Below are 13,247 nucleotides of genomic sequence, written 5' to 3' on the forward strand. Positions count from 1 at the left end.
TGTTCTATTCCCATTCCCATCATTCTATCTTACATAACAGTTAGTTATACGACTGGCCCTTGAACACACGTTTGAACTGTGCGTGTCTACCATTATGTGGATTTTTTTTGATATGGTACAATAGTATAAATGCATTTTTCATGATTTTCTTGATAACATTTTCTTTCCTCTAGCTTTCTTTATTGTAAGAATACAGTATATAATACATATACAATATATGTATTAATCCACTGCTTACATTATTATGTTATGGTTTATGTTATTTGATTGAGTCAACAATAGACTATTAGTAGTTAAGCTTTTGAGGAGTCAGAATTTATATTCAGCTTCTTGACTATGTAGAGGTTTGGTGCCCCTAATCCCCATGTTGTTCAAGGGTCAACGGTGTATATGGCTGTTACTTTCATTAAAAAGGATGTTTTTTCAAGGCAAGTATTCCTTTCTTCCTTCCTTTCATTATTTATGACATTATAGTGGGAGAGGGGTTCAAACAAATAATACTCATCACTATATTTTCCACAACTATATTTTCTATCTAGCATTATTCAAGGAACCTGCTAATAGGCCTAATAATGCATAGCTAGAACTACATGAAGCGCTTAGTCTCAGGTTGTACAACAAACCGTTCATGGTAATGATGTTGTGGTTCATCCAATCAACAAATATTTATTGTGCTCTTGTAAGTATCATGCAAGGTGTTGTGGCTGAAATGGTGAGCAGGACTGACTCATAGAACTTACAGTCAAGTTGGGAAGACAGAGAAGCACAAATAATCTTGCAAATATATAAGATACATCAGTTAAGTTACATGCAATATATCAAATAAATAATGTGTTTCTCTGTTCATTTATGTATTCATTTTGAACTCTAGTTATTTGTGATAATCAATCTTATTCAACAAAATTGCACATTATTCCAATTTTTAGTCTTCCTTTAAGAAATTTAATGCAATTTTATATTTTTGTTCCTAATGACTCTGCATCTTTGATGTATTACATTCTGAATGAAATATAGTTCTCCCCCACTATTATAAAGTATGTTTTTTTCTTTAAGTCATCTGTGTCCAGGCACATTAATAATTATCACTTTTTGTTTGACAAAGTATCTTTGATTTTATAAACACAGTATCTTTATCAAAGAAGGATAATACTGTGTATCTTTTTAAATATTCAAACTGATCATTTTTTTTTCTTAACGCATTAACTTGATCCTCTATCAATAGTTGAGTAGTAGGGCTGATTGCAGCCATCTCTGTTTTATTCCTCATTTTCATAGAAATAAGGTTAGCATTTGCTGTTAGTTTTGGCATAAGAGTTATTTTTTATATTGGCATTTCCTTCCCATTTTCTCATTGTCCTTCCTATAAGGAGTATGCATGGCCTTCTGCATGGCCATTTGACTTCCAGTACCTCGCAGTTGAAGTTGAAGGAGTCACTGAATGTCATGTTCAACAGAAGCTTTAAGAACCATTTCATGATTTTGCTAAGATTCATTTTCTTCTACTTCTATGAGTTAAAACTAAAATATTTCAATTGTAAATCACACTTGATTTCAGAGTAGGTAGGCTACTACATTAGCCAGGATCCAATAATGAGGAGGATATGTGGAACAAAATTGAACAGAAACAAGCAGAGCCAAAGTTATGCCCTGAATACATGGAAATTCAATGAAGTAATTATTTCTTGCTGTGTGATAATTACTAAATCATTTGCTTCCAAACATTCCTATTTTATTTAAATTTTCATTAGAATCCCTGTAAGTTTTATCTAATGACCTTATGTCATCCATTTCTTTTTTTTTTATTAGAGAGAGAGAGACAGAGACAGAGACAGAGAGACAGAGAATGGGTGGGGGAGGGGTTGAGAGAGAGGGAGAAAGAGAGAATCCCAAGCAGGCTCCATGGTATCAGTGCAGAGCCTGATGGGGGGCTTGAATTCACTAACCATCAGATCATGACTTGAGCCTAAACCAATAGTCGGACACTTGACTGACTGAGCCACCCAGGCGCCCCTGTTATCTATTTCTAGTTATGTGATTTTTCCTTTTAATGTATTGATTGAATGGATTATGTTGATATAGTTCCTGAATTATGACAACATTCCTGGACTACCTAATTGTAGTATATTAAACACTATCTATAGTACCTACCTATTAAACACTACCTATAGTATAGTATAGTATACCTATAGTATAAACACTACCTAATTATAGTATATTATTTTTGTTAAGTAATACTCAATTCTGTGTATAGCAGACCCTCTTTATCTGCACTATCCCTTTCTGTGGTTTCAGGTATCTACAGTCACTGAAAGTCTAGAAGCAGATGATAGTCCTTCTGACCTGTCATCAAGTCAGTAGCACTCTGTTGCTGCATCACAATGCCTACATTATTCACCTCACTTCATATTGTCAAATAGACATTGTATCATCTGACATCATCACAAGAAGAAGTTTGTGTATAGTCCAAAAAGATATTTTGAGACTAAGAGGCCACATTTACATAATTTATTTTACAAGGCATGTCATAATTATTGTATCTTATTATTGTTGTTCATCTCTTACTGTGTCTAATTTATGAGTTAAACTTTATCATAGATACATATGTATAGGAAATTAAAACATAGCATAAATAGGGTTCAGTACAATCTGCAGTTTCAGGCATCCACTAGAGGTCTTGGAACATACTCCCCATGGATAAGGGTGGATGGATATATATATATAGTATTAGTTGAATTAGATTTGTGGCATAAAATTTGTTGATAAATACCTTGTAGTATTGTATGACCTGAATAATTTTAATTCTACAGGTATTAGTTTTGCAAAGGCTTTTAAGAACTTTAAAATTTTCTGTACTAAATTCTCATTGAAGATGGCAGGCTGAGAATAGGCTACAATCTTCTCTACACTCCAGATTCAGAAAAATTTTGAAAAAAAAGCCAAAAAACAAGCACTTAAGGTATAAAAAGGGAACATTTCACCACTTCACTGACCATAAAAGAGTTAGACATCTCTCAGAGATGGGCACTATATAGGATGATATGGGAAGTCACAAAAAATAGGACAAAGGCAAAAGGCAAAACCAAATCCATGACTGTTGTACTGCTGTATTCATGGAGACAATGGATGCTAAGAGGTGGATGACGCCAGAGAGACCACAATAGTAGTAACCAAGCACGTGAACTCCTAGTGTAAGCTTTCAAACATGAGCATGAGTGAGTGATATCAGGCAAGAGAAGCAGGGTATTGTGGATGGTAAAGGATGGGAGAAATATGGAGGACCCATATGTAAGAAAGCTAGCACTGAAAATACCATTAAGGTACTGGATTCTTGCTTTTTCTGAAACTATACCAGAATTCAGGACACATTTTATTCTCCCTAAGCAGTTTGCACAAACAGAAAACATAGTCGAAATGGAAATATATTCCCAAAGATGAAGATACAGTCAAGATGTCTAACAGATAAAAAAATAAATAAATAAAACAAGACACATACAAAGCTCAACATCGGAGAGAGAATTTAAACAATGTTAACTAATAGAGGAGGCAGAATTGGACTTTCACATAAACATGAAAACACTAATCATAAGAGCTGACATTATTTCCTAGGTGGCCAGCACCTTTTTACGTCTATGTGTTCTACCATTAAATGGATGAAAGAATGCAGGAATAGACCAAAGTCCTACAATAAGAATGATTAGCAGTAAAGGAATAAAAGTGATAAATCTCAAAAATGAAAACTGTTGTTGAAATTAAACACAGAAGTCCAGAATGTCCTGAGAAGAAGCATGCATTACGTTCTGGAAGAACTTGTTGAAGGGTTAAGCCAGAAAGCACCACAGTTGGAGAGAGATGAGGCATGTGAAAGAAAGATGGCAAAACGTGGAGGCATCTAGCAGTTTGAATATCTGACTTACTGGCAGCCCAGAGGAAGTACGTGGGATATAGGTGTGTACAAGACCACAGGCGATCTGTACTCAAGAAGGAGTCTGATGAAAAGAACCCACTCTGTCCTGAAGAGGATAAGTTAAAACAAACAAACAAACAAAAACTAATAGATTTAGACAGAGTGACAAAGAATACAAATAAAGTCTTAAAAGCTTCCAGGAAAATATACAGATACGGCTACTGAAGTCAAGATAGCAATGGAACAACATCTATGAGCAGGAAGACTGCAAAGGCCCACACATAAGGAGGGAGAAAATGTACAGCCTTATATTAATGTATTAATAATACAAGATTACACGTCGGTGAACCATGCTTTCATATTGAGTTAGAAACAAAATAAACCCATCAAAGAATAAGAAAGGGCTAATAGAGGGAAAGTTGAAGTTGATGTAATAAACATAAGAGTTAATAAAAATAAAGATTTAAAAGATAATAAAGTAACATATTCAAACTTTTTGAAGTATGACAAAAAAAAGAATAAAAAGCTAGTCATTTTAGACCTAAAGTATTAAATAAATACAGATACCAAGAAGATTAAAACAATGTTAAGAAAATACTATGGACAGTTTAACCTAATTTGTTTTGGAGAATACATATAAGAAAAATGGCTCTACAAGCAGAGACGTAGAATGAAGGTGGAGTCAGATTGTGATCTCCAGAGACACTGACATAATCTATGAAGATCCACCAGCCTGGAATGCTTTTACCTCCAGTCATTCAGATTTCAACTCAAATATCAGGTTTTTTGAGGCTTTCTGACCATCCTAATAAAATCAGTTGCCTAGTCTTATATCATTATTCCACTTATTTTTCTCTCTTATCAGCGGTTGGAAATTTGTTTTGTTGCTGTGTAATGTTGGACCTGATGGTAGCTACTCAGTAAATTATCATCAGATTAATTGATGGACTGATTAATTAACCCCATTTTATTTTCTATGATTCTTTTTGTTGTTTATTTTCTTTCCAGCACTTCCTACCTTTTCTTTTTTTTCCTCCTATTGGATTGCGTAATAAACTAAAACATTTTTCCACTGACAATTTTAAAGATGAATTCTAACAAACCTTCAAAAAACAAAGTTTCCATTTTATACTTGCTCTTTCAGCACTGAAAAAAGAGGAGGAGGTGATGAATCACCCTTCTCCATCTGGAATCATGTTTCCTTTATCTTGATTGAAAGGACCCCAGAATCATCCCATGATGATTAGGCCCAAAATCAATAAAATTTCAAATAGGCACCACATAAGCTATTGTAAATAGATGAATGCCAATCTAAGAGACAGCATCTACATATACACAGATAGGAATAAGTTGTGAGGAATGCCAGTGTGGAATACCGTGGCAGGCCCTGTGGATTCCTGGGAAAACTGTTAAATAGTCCAAGAAAATTATTGTGAAACCAAGGTGAAGGTAGGATGCAGTCATAGAAGCAGCAGGAAGGTGAATCATCAGGGGCTTGATTATTGGGGTGTATTTGGAGTTTAGGGGTGACAGAACACCAAGATGGTGGAAGAGGCCACCAGGGGAACAAACTCACCTAAACTGGAATATAGTTAAACAGCATTGGTTCCCTGGCCCGAGACTTTGACACTCAGGCTCCTTGCCCTGTGCTTGTCATATGGTTGAAGGTGTTATTTTGTTGATTTATCATTGGCTAATAAATTTGCTAACAGCACAAGGCAGTGGGGTCAGAATTGAAAAAGAATTCCGTGAATCACGTATGCTATAATCCTTCAAAACTCTCTTCTCGTTTTGTCAGGCAGTAACTATATCACATTTTTTTTCAATATATGAAATTTATTGTCAAATTGGTTTCCATACAACACCCAGTGCTAATGCCAAAAGGTGCCCTCGTCAATACCCATCACCCACCCTCCCCTCCCTCCCACCCCCCATCAACCCTCAGTTTGTTCTCAGTTTTCAAGAGTCTCTTATGCTTTGGCTCTCTCCCACTCTAACCTCTTTTTTTTTTTCCTTCCCCTCCCCCATGGGTTCCTGTTAAGTTTCTCAGGATCCACATAAGAGTGAAAACATATGGTATCTGTCTTTCTCTGTATGGCTTATTTCACTTAGCATCACACTCTCCAGTTCCATCCATATATCACATTTTTTAAACTGCTATTTCTATAATCTGAGGTGTTCATACGTTTTCCCATTCATAAAGTTAGTGATCTTCATAGCCAACTTGATTCCCTGGCACATTTCAATACTTTTAACTTTGTAGACCACAGGCAGATGTTTAATGTGCAGAAGAATGGAGTGGCTCTTATTCTGGCTGTAGATGTAAACATCTTCTAAGTTGGTATGTTTTGCACTTAATTCTGGATTTTTGCATAAAAGACAGATAGTATGTTGTAATCCTAGATAATGTAGCATGCTTTCTTTACACTAGATAAACGGTTGGCAGGGAAATGAGCTACCTAATTCCCGGGAGAGTGACTGATTTAGGACTCCAGTGCTGTGCTCTGAATCCACCAGCACCCAGTTCATGTGCATATTTCCAAAGGCTGCTTGCTCCCAGGTGAGGAGTTGCAAAATTCATGGCCCCAAAATATGTCCCCTTGGCATGCAGATTATTTTGAATTGAAAGCAATCAAGACCCAGTAGACTCAAGAAAAACTTATACCTTTCCCTTTAACTAACCAAAAGAATTTAGACTCGGAGCCTGATTCAGAAAAAGAGTTATTGCCAGAGATAAATTTTCATCTGAAAGATCCATCTGTGTGACAGGGCAAACATCTAATTACCAAACATCTGCGCTTCTTATTGTCCTATAAATTATCTTCCTCCCCTTGGAAGCCCCAGGCCCCAATCCTATCCCTTAGCTCACAGTGACATGTAAGCCTCAACTGACTGACTTGTCTCATATTCTTTATGGGGCTTCCATATGCGTGTAATTAATTTTTTTCTCCTGTTAATCTGTCTTATGTCAATTTAATTAATAGACCAGCCAAACAAACAAACAAGCCTAAAGACTAGAGGGGTAAAACATGTACTCTCCTACACAGGCAATGACTGAGCACAGCAGAAGACTATGACAGACCTGTTCCTAAAGGGTGACTTTGGCTGAAGGACTCCGTGATGACCTTGATGAAGTGTCTTAGAACTGCCCTGGAAAAGGAGGTACTTCTGCCCAAGCGTCCTTTTTTCCTTCTGTCTTCCACATGCATCAAACATGCATTGATCACTTGCCTTGACTCTGTCCCCATTTATCCTCACAAGCAGTTCACCTAATAAATCTCTTGCACATTTAATTACATGTTGATGTCAGCTTCCCAGAGGACCCAGACTAAAACAGGTACTAAATTGTTCTAAAAATATAGGCTTCCAACTTGTTTTGGGTAATTTCTGGAAAAATTCCCTCCCTCTTTTCTTAATAAATTGTCAGATGAAACCACTTTAGCTTTTGAAACTAAAGAAATGAATAACACCAAAAAAATAAAACTCGGTAGTGTAATTGATTTAATGGGCTGCATGTTAATAGATCAGCTATGATGTTTCACTTTTCTGAGCTGTTGCTGGACCATCACTAATGAAGAGGAACAGAATTTGTCACCTCAAAATATACCTCTTTGGCATAAGAATTATTGTAGGCTGCTTTTTAAAAAATCAAAAACACTGAAAACTGACTAGAAATTACCCTCTGTAAAAGACACTTATATTTATAAGAGAAACCTTCATTTGTAAGGGTGTCTCCTTACAGAGAAAGATGACCAGGTCTCCAGAAATTCTTATCAGTGGGGAAGGCAATGATTTACATCTGCATAACAACTTTACCTTTGTTTATTATACTCTTCCTGGTAACCTCCCCAAATTGGCCTTCCCCACCCACTCCAAAATCTTTCTTTTATCTTTAGCTAGAAATGGTATTTTAGGTGGTGGCTTAGACCATTTAGGGTAGTTATTCACTTTTTCTGGGTTTCTCCTATGTATACAGGAGGTATACATACTATTAAGCTTCTGTTTTTCTCTTGTTACCCTGTCTTTTGTTACAGGGGTATCTCAGCCACTAACCTAGAAGGAGAGAGGGAAGATTATTTTTCCTACCTTATTCTAATTTTTAATTATTTAGGGAATCCACATCAGAAACAAACACCTTAAAGAGTATATGCAAGGACTAGAATTCTTTTTTAATTGTGATAAAATCATTTCAACATCAAATGGGTTCCCATATTCCTTTAGTATGTACATTTTCTTTTAAAACATGAGAACATTTTCTGAGAATTGTGTGAGTTCATTTAGATTATTGAATTAAGGGGCCGAATGTAAAACCTTGTTCCAGATGGTAGAAATACTTGTCATTCCCTAAGACTACTTCAATGCCTAACATTTCTCTCCCCACGTTGAAGACACTTAGCATGGTTAACAGAGTTGAGGGCACTTGGTTTGCTTTAGGTGGTCGCTCTGTAGGAAATATCTAAAATAAAACCAGGGTGTTTTCCACTTCCTACCTTGACTCTGCCTCAGGCAGCATATATGACTTTACCCTGGTTGTTGATATGCAAGGCCTCCTGCAGTTGGCTTCTCCATTTTCCAACATAGTTTACATGGAAGGGATAGGAGAGACATAGTTCTTTTTTTTTTTATTATATATGAAATTTATTGACAAATTGGTTTCCATACAACACCCAGTGCTCATCCCAAAAGGTGCCCTACTCAATACCCATCACCCACCATCTCCTCCCTCCCACCCCCCATCAACCCTCAGTTTGTTCTCAGTTTTTAACAGTCTCTTATGCTTTGGCTCTCTCCCACTCTAACCTCTTTTTTTTTTCCTTCCCCTCCCCCATGGGTTCCTTTTAAGTTTCTCAGGATCCACATAAGAGTGAAACCATATGGTATCTGTCTTTCTCTGTATGGCTTATTTCACTTAGCATCACACTCTCCAGTTCCATCCACGTTGCTACAAAAGGCCATATTTCATTTTTTCTCATTGCCACGTAATATTCCATTGTGTATATAAACCACAATTTCTTTATCCATTCATCAGTTGATGGACATTTAAGCTCTTTCCATAATTTGGCTATTGTTGAGAGTGCTGCTATGAACATTGGGGTACAAGTGGCCCTATGCATCAGTACTCCTGTATCCCTTGGATAAATTCCTAGCAGTGCTATTGCTGGGTCATAGGGTAGGTCTATTTTTAATTTTCTGAGGAACCTCCACACTGCTTTCCAGAGCGGCGAGACATAGTTCTAATGGCAAAGCCTTGAAAATCCTTGGGAGTTCCCTGTTCCTATAGGAGCATGGTTACAGCTCTGACTCCAATCCCATCATGTTTTCTCCTTAAAATGCTACAAAAACAAAAAATCCTTTAAGAAATCCTACTGAGTACCACTCCTGTTGCAGGATTCTTTTTTTTTTAAATTAATTAATTATTTTAATTTTATTTTTTATTTTTTAAAATTTACATCCAAATTAGTTAGCATGTAGTGCAACAATGATTCCAGGAGTAGATTCCTTAGTGCCCCTTACCCATTTAGCCCATCCCCCCTCCCACAAACCCTCCAGTAACCCTCAGTATGTTCTCCATATTTATGAGTCTCGTCTGTTTTGTCCCCCTCCCTGTTTTTATATTATTTTTGTTTCCCTTCCCTTATGTTCATCTGTTTTGTCTCTTAAAGTCCTCATGAGTGAAGTCATATGATTTTTGTCTTTCTCTGACTGACTAATTTCACTCAGCATAATACCCTCCAGTTCCATCCACATAGTTGCAAATGGCAAGATTTCATTCTTTTTGATTGCCGAGTAATACTCCATTGTATATATATAACACCTTTTCTTTATCCATTCATCCATTGATGGACATTTGGGCTCTTTCCATACTTCGGCTATTGTTGATAGTGCTGCTATAAACATGGGGGTGAATGTGTCCCTTCAAAACAGTACACCTGTATCCCGTGGAGAAATGCCTAGTAGTGCAATTGCTGGGTCATAGGGTAGTTCTATTTTTAGTTTTTTGAGGAGCCTCCATACTGTTTTCCAGAGTGGCTGCACCAGCTTGCATTCCCACCAACAATGTAAAAGAGATCCTCTTTCTCCGCATCCTCGCCAACACCTGTTGTTGTTCATGTTAGCCATTCTGACAGGTGTAAGGTGGTATCTCATTGTGGTTTTGATTTGTATTTCCCTGATGATGAGTGATGTTGAGCATTTTTTTCATGTGTTTGTTGGCCATCTGGATGTCTTTGGAGAAATGTGTATTCATGTCTTTTGCCCATTAGTTCACTGGGTTATTTGTTTTTTGGGTGTTGAGTTTGATAAGTTCTTTATAGATTTTGGATACTAACCCTTTACCTGATATGTCATTTGCAAATATCTTCTCCCATTCTGTCGGTTGCCTTTTAGTTTTGCTGACTGTTTCCTTCACTGTGCAGAAGGTTTTTATTTTGATGAGATCCCAGTAGTTCATTTTTGCTTTTGTTTCCCTTGACTCCAGAGACATGTTGAGTAAGAAGATGCTGCAGGCAAGATCAAAGACGTTTTTGCCTGCTTTCTCCTCGAGGATTTTGATGGCTTCCTGCCTTACGTTGAGGTCTTTCATCCATTTTGAGTTTATTTTTGTGTATGGTGTAAGAAAGTGGTCCAGGTTCATTCTTCTGCATGTCACTCTCCAGTTTTCCCAGCACCACTTGCTGAAGAGACTGTTTTTATTCCAGTGGATATTCTTTCCTCCTTTGTCAAAGATTAGTTGGCCATATATTTGTGGGTCCATTTCTGGGTTCTCTATTCTGTTCCATTGATCTGAGTGTCTGTTCTTGTGCCAGTACCATACTGTCTTGATGATTACAGATTTGTAATCTGGGAATTGAAGTCTGGGATTGTGATGCCTCCTGCTTTGGTTTTCTTTTTCAAGATTTCTTTGGCTATTTGGGGTCTTTTCTGGTTCCATACAAATTTTAGGATTATTTGTTCTAGCTCTGTGAAGATTGCTGGTGTTACACTGATAGGGATCATGTTGAATATGTAGATTGCTTTGGGTAGTATCGACATTTTAACATTATTTGTTCTTCCTATCCAGGAGCATGGCATCTTTTTCTATTTCTTTGTGTCTTCTTCAATTTCTTTTATAAGCTTTCTATAGTTTTCAGTGTATAGATTTTTGATTAGTTTTATTCCTAGGTATTTTATGGGTTTTGGTGCAACTGTAAATGGGATCGATTCCTTGATTTCTCTTTCTGTCACTTCATTGTTGGTGTATGGGAACACAACCGATTTCTGTGCGTTGATTTTATATCCTGCAACTTTGCTGAATTCATGAATCACTTCTAGCAGTTTTTTGGTGGAATCTTTTGGGTTTTCCATATAGAGTATCATGTCATCTGTGAAGAGTGAAAGTTTGACCTCCTCCTGGACGACTTGGATGCCTTTTATTTCTTTGTGTTGTCTGATTTCAGAGGCTAAGACTTCCAATGCTATGTTGAAAAACAGTGGCAAGAGTGGACATCCCTGTCTTGTTCCTGACCTTAGGGGGAAAGCTCTCAGTTTTTCCCCATTGAGGATTATATTAGTGTTGGCTCGTTCATATATGGCTTTTATCATCTCGAGGTATGATCCTTCTATCCTTACTTTGTTGAGGGTTTTTATCAACAAAGGATGATGTGTTTTGTCAAATGCTTTATCTGCATCTACTGAGAGGATCATATGGTTCTTGTCCTTTCTTTTATTGATGTGATGAATCACGTTAATTGTTTTGCAGATATTGAACCAGCCCTGCATCCCAGGTATAAATCCCACTTGGTCGTGGTGAATAATTTTTTTAATGTATTGTTGGATTCGGTTGGCTAATATGTTGTTGAGGGTTTTTGCATCCATGTTCATCAGGGAAATTGGTCTCTAGTTCTCCTTTTTAGTGGGGTCTCTGTCTGGTTTTGGAATCAGGGTAATGCTGGCTTCATAGAAAGGGTTTGGAAGTTTCCCTTCTGTTTCTATTTTTTTGGAGCACCTTCAAGAGAATAGGTATTAACTCTTCCTTAAATGTTTGGTAGAATTCCCCTGGAAAGCCATCTGGCCCTGGACTCTAGTATTTTGGCAGATTTTTGGTTATGAATTCGATTTCCTTACTGGTTATGGGTCTGTTCAAATTATCTATTTCTTCCTATTTCAGTTTTGGTAGTGTATGTTTCTAGGAATTTGTCCATTTCTTCAAGATTACCCATTTTATTGGCATATAATTGCTCATAATATTCTCTTATTATTGTTTGTATTTCTGTTGTGTTGGTTGTGATCTCTCCTCTTTCATTCTTGATTTTATTTATTTGCGTCCTTTCCTTTTTCTTTTTGGTACAACTGGCTAGTAGTTTATCAGTTTTGTTAATTCTTTCAAAGAACCAGCTTCTGGTTTCATTGAGCGGTTCTACTGTTTTTTTTTTTTTTTGTTTTTTTTTTGTTTTGTTTTGTTTTGTTTTGATAGCATTAATTTCTGCTCTAATCTTTTATTATTTCCAGTCTTCTGCTGGTTTTGGGTTTTATTTGCTGTTCTTTTTCCAGCTCCTTAAGGCATAAAGTTAGGTTGTGTATCTGAGATCTTTCTTCCTTCTTTAGGAAGGCCTGGATTGCTATCTATTTTTCCTCTTATGACCGCCTTTGCTGCGTCCCAGAGGTTTTGTGTTGTGGTTTTATCATTTTCATTGACTTCCATATATTTTTTAATTTCTTCTTTAACTGCTTGGTTAGCCCATTCATTCTTTAGTAGGATGATCTTCAGTCTCCAAGTATTTGTTTCCTTTTCAAATTTTTTCTTGTTGTTCATTTCGAGTTTCATAACGTTGTGGTCTGAAAATATGCAGGGTATGATCTTGATCTTTTTGTACCTGTTGAGGACTGATTTGTGTCCCAGTATATGGTCTATTCTGGAGAAAGTTCCATGTGCACTGGAGAAGAATGTATATTCAATGCTTTAGGATAAAATGTTCTGAATATATCTGTTAAGTCCATCTGGTTCAGTGTGTCATTCAAAGCCATTGTTTCCTTGTTGATTTTTTTATTAGATGATCTGTCCATTGTTGTGAGTGTGGTGTTGAGGTCTCCTACTATTATGATATTACTATTTATGAGTTTCTTTATGTTTGTGATTAATTGATTTATTTTTGGGGTCGTCCACATTTGGTGCATAAATTTTTACAGTTGTTAGGTCTTCTTGGTCTATAGACCCCTTGATTATGATATAATGTCCTTTTTCATCTCTTGATACAGTCTTTGTTTTAAAGTCTAGATTGTCTGATATAAGTATGTCTACTCCGGGTTTCTTTTATTGACCATTAGCATGATAAATGGTTCTCCATCCCCTTAATTTCAACCTGAA

The 13,247-nt window shown here is 36.6% G+C and overlaps 1 long non-coding RNA gene across 1 annotated transcript in view; it reads left to right on the forward strand.

Annotated features, from left to right (window-relative positions):
- The first annotated feature begins 5,951 nt into the window (after positions 1-5,951).
- The window catches only part of LOC109492058, a 55,832-nt gene continuing 48,536 nt past the window's right edge, over positions 5,952-13,247 (forward strand). Inside the window, exons 1-2 of the long non-coding RNA XR_002736294.2 lie at positions 5,952-6,464; positions 6,952-7,066. This is a non-coding gene — a long non-coding RNA (uncharacterized LOC109492058). The remainder of the gene's footprint in view (positions 6,465-6,951; positions 7,067-13,247) is intronic.

This window comes from Felis catus, chromosome D1, assembly GCF_018350175.1.
Source record: "Felis catus isolate Fca126 chromosome D1, F.catus_Fca126_mat1.0, whole genome shotgun sequence".
Taxonomy (NCBI): domain Eukaryota; kingdom Metazoa; phylum Chordata; class Mammalia; order Carnivora; family Felidae; genus Felis; species Felis catus.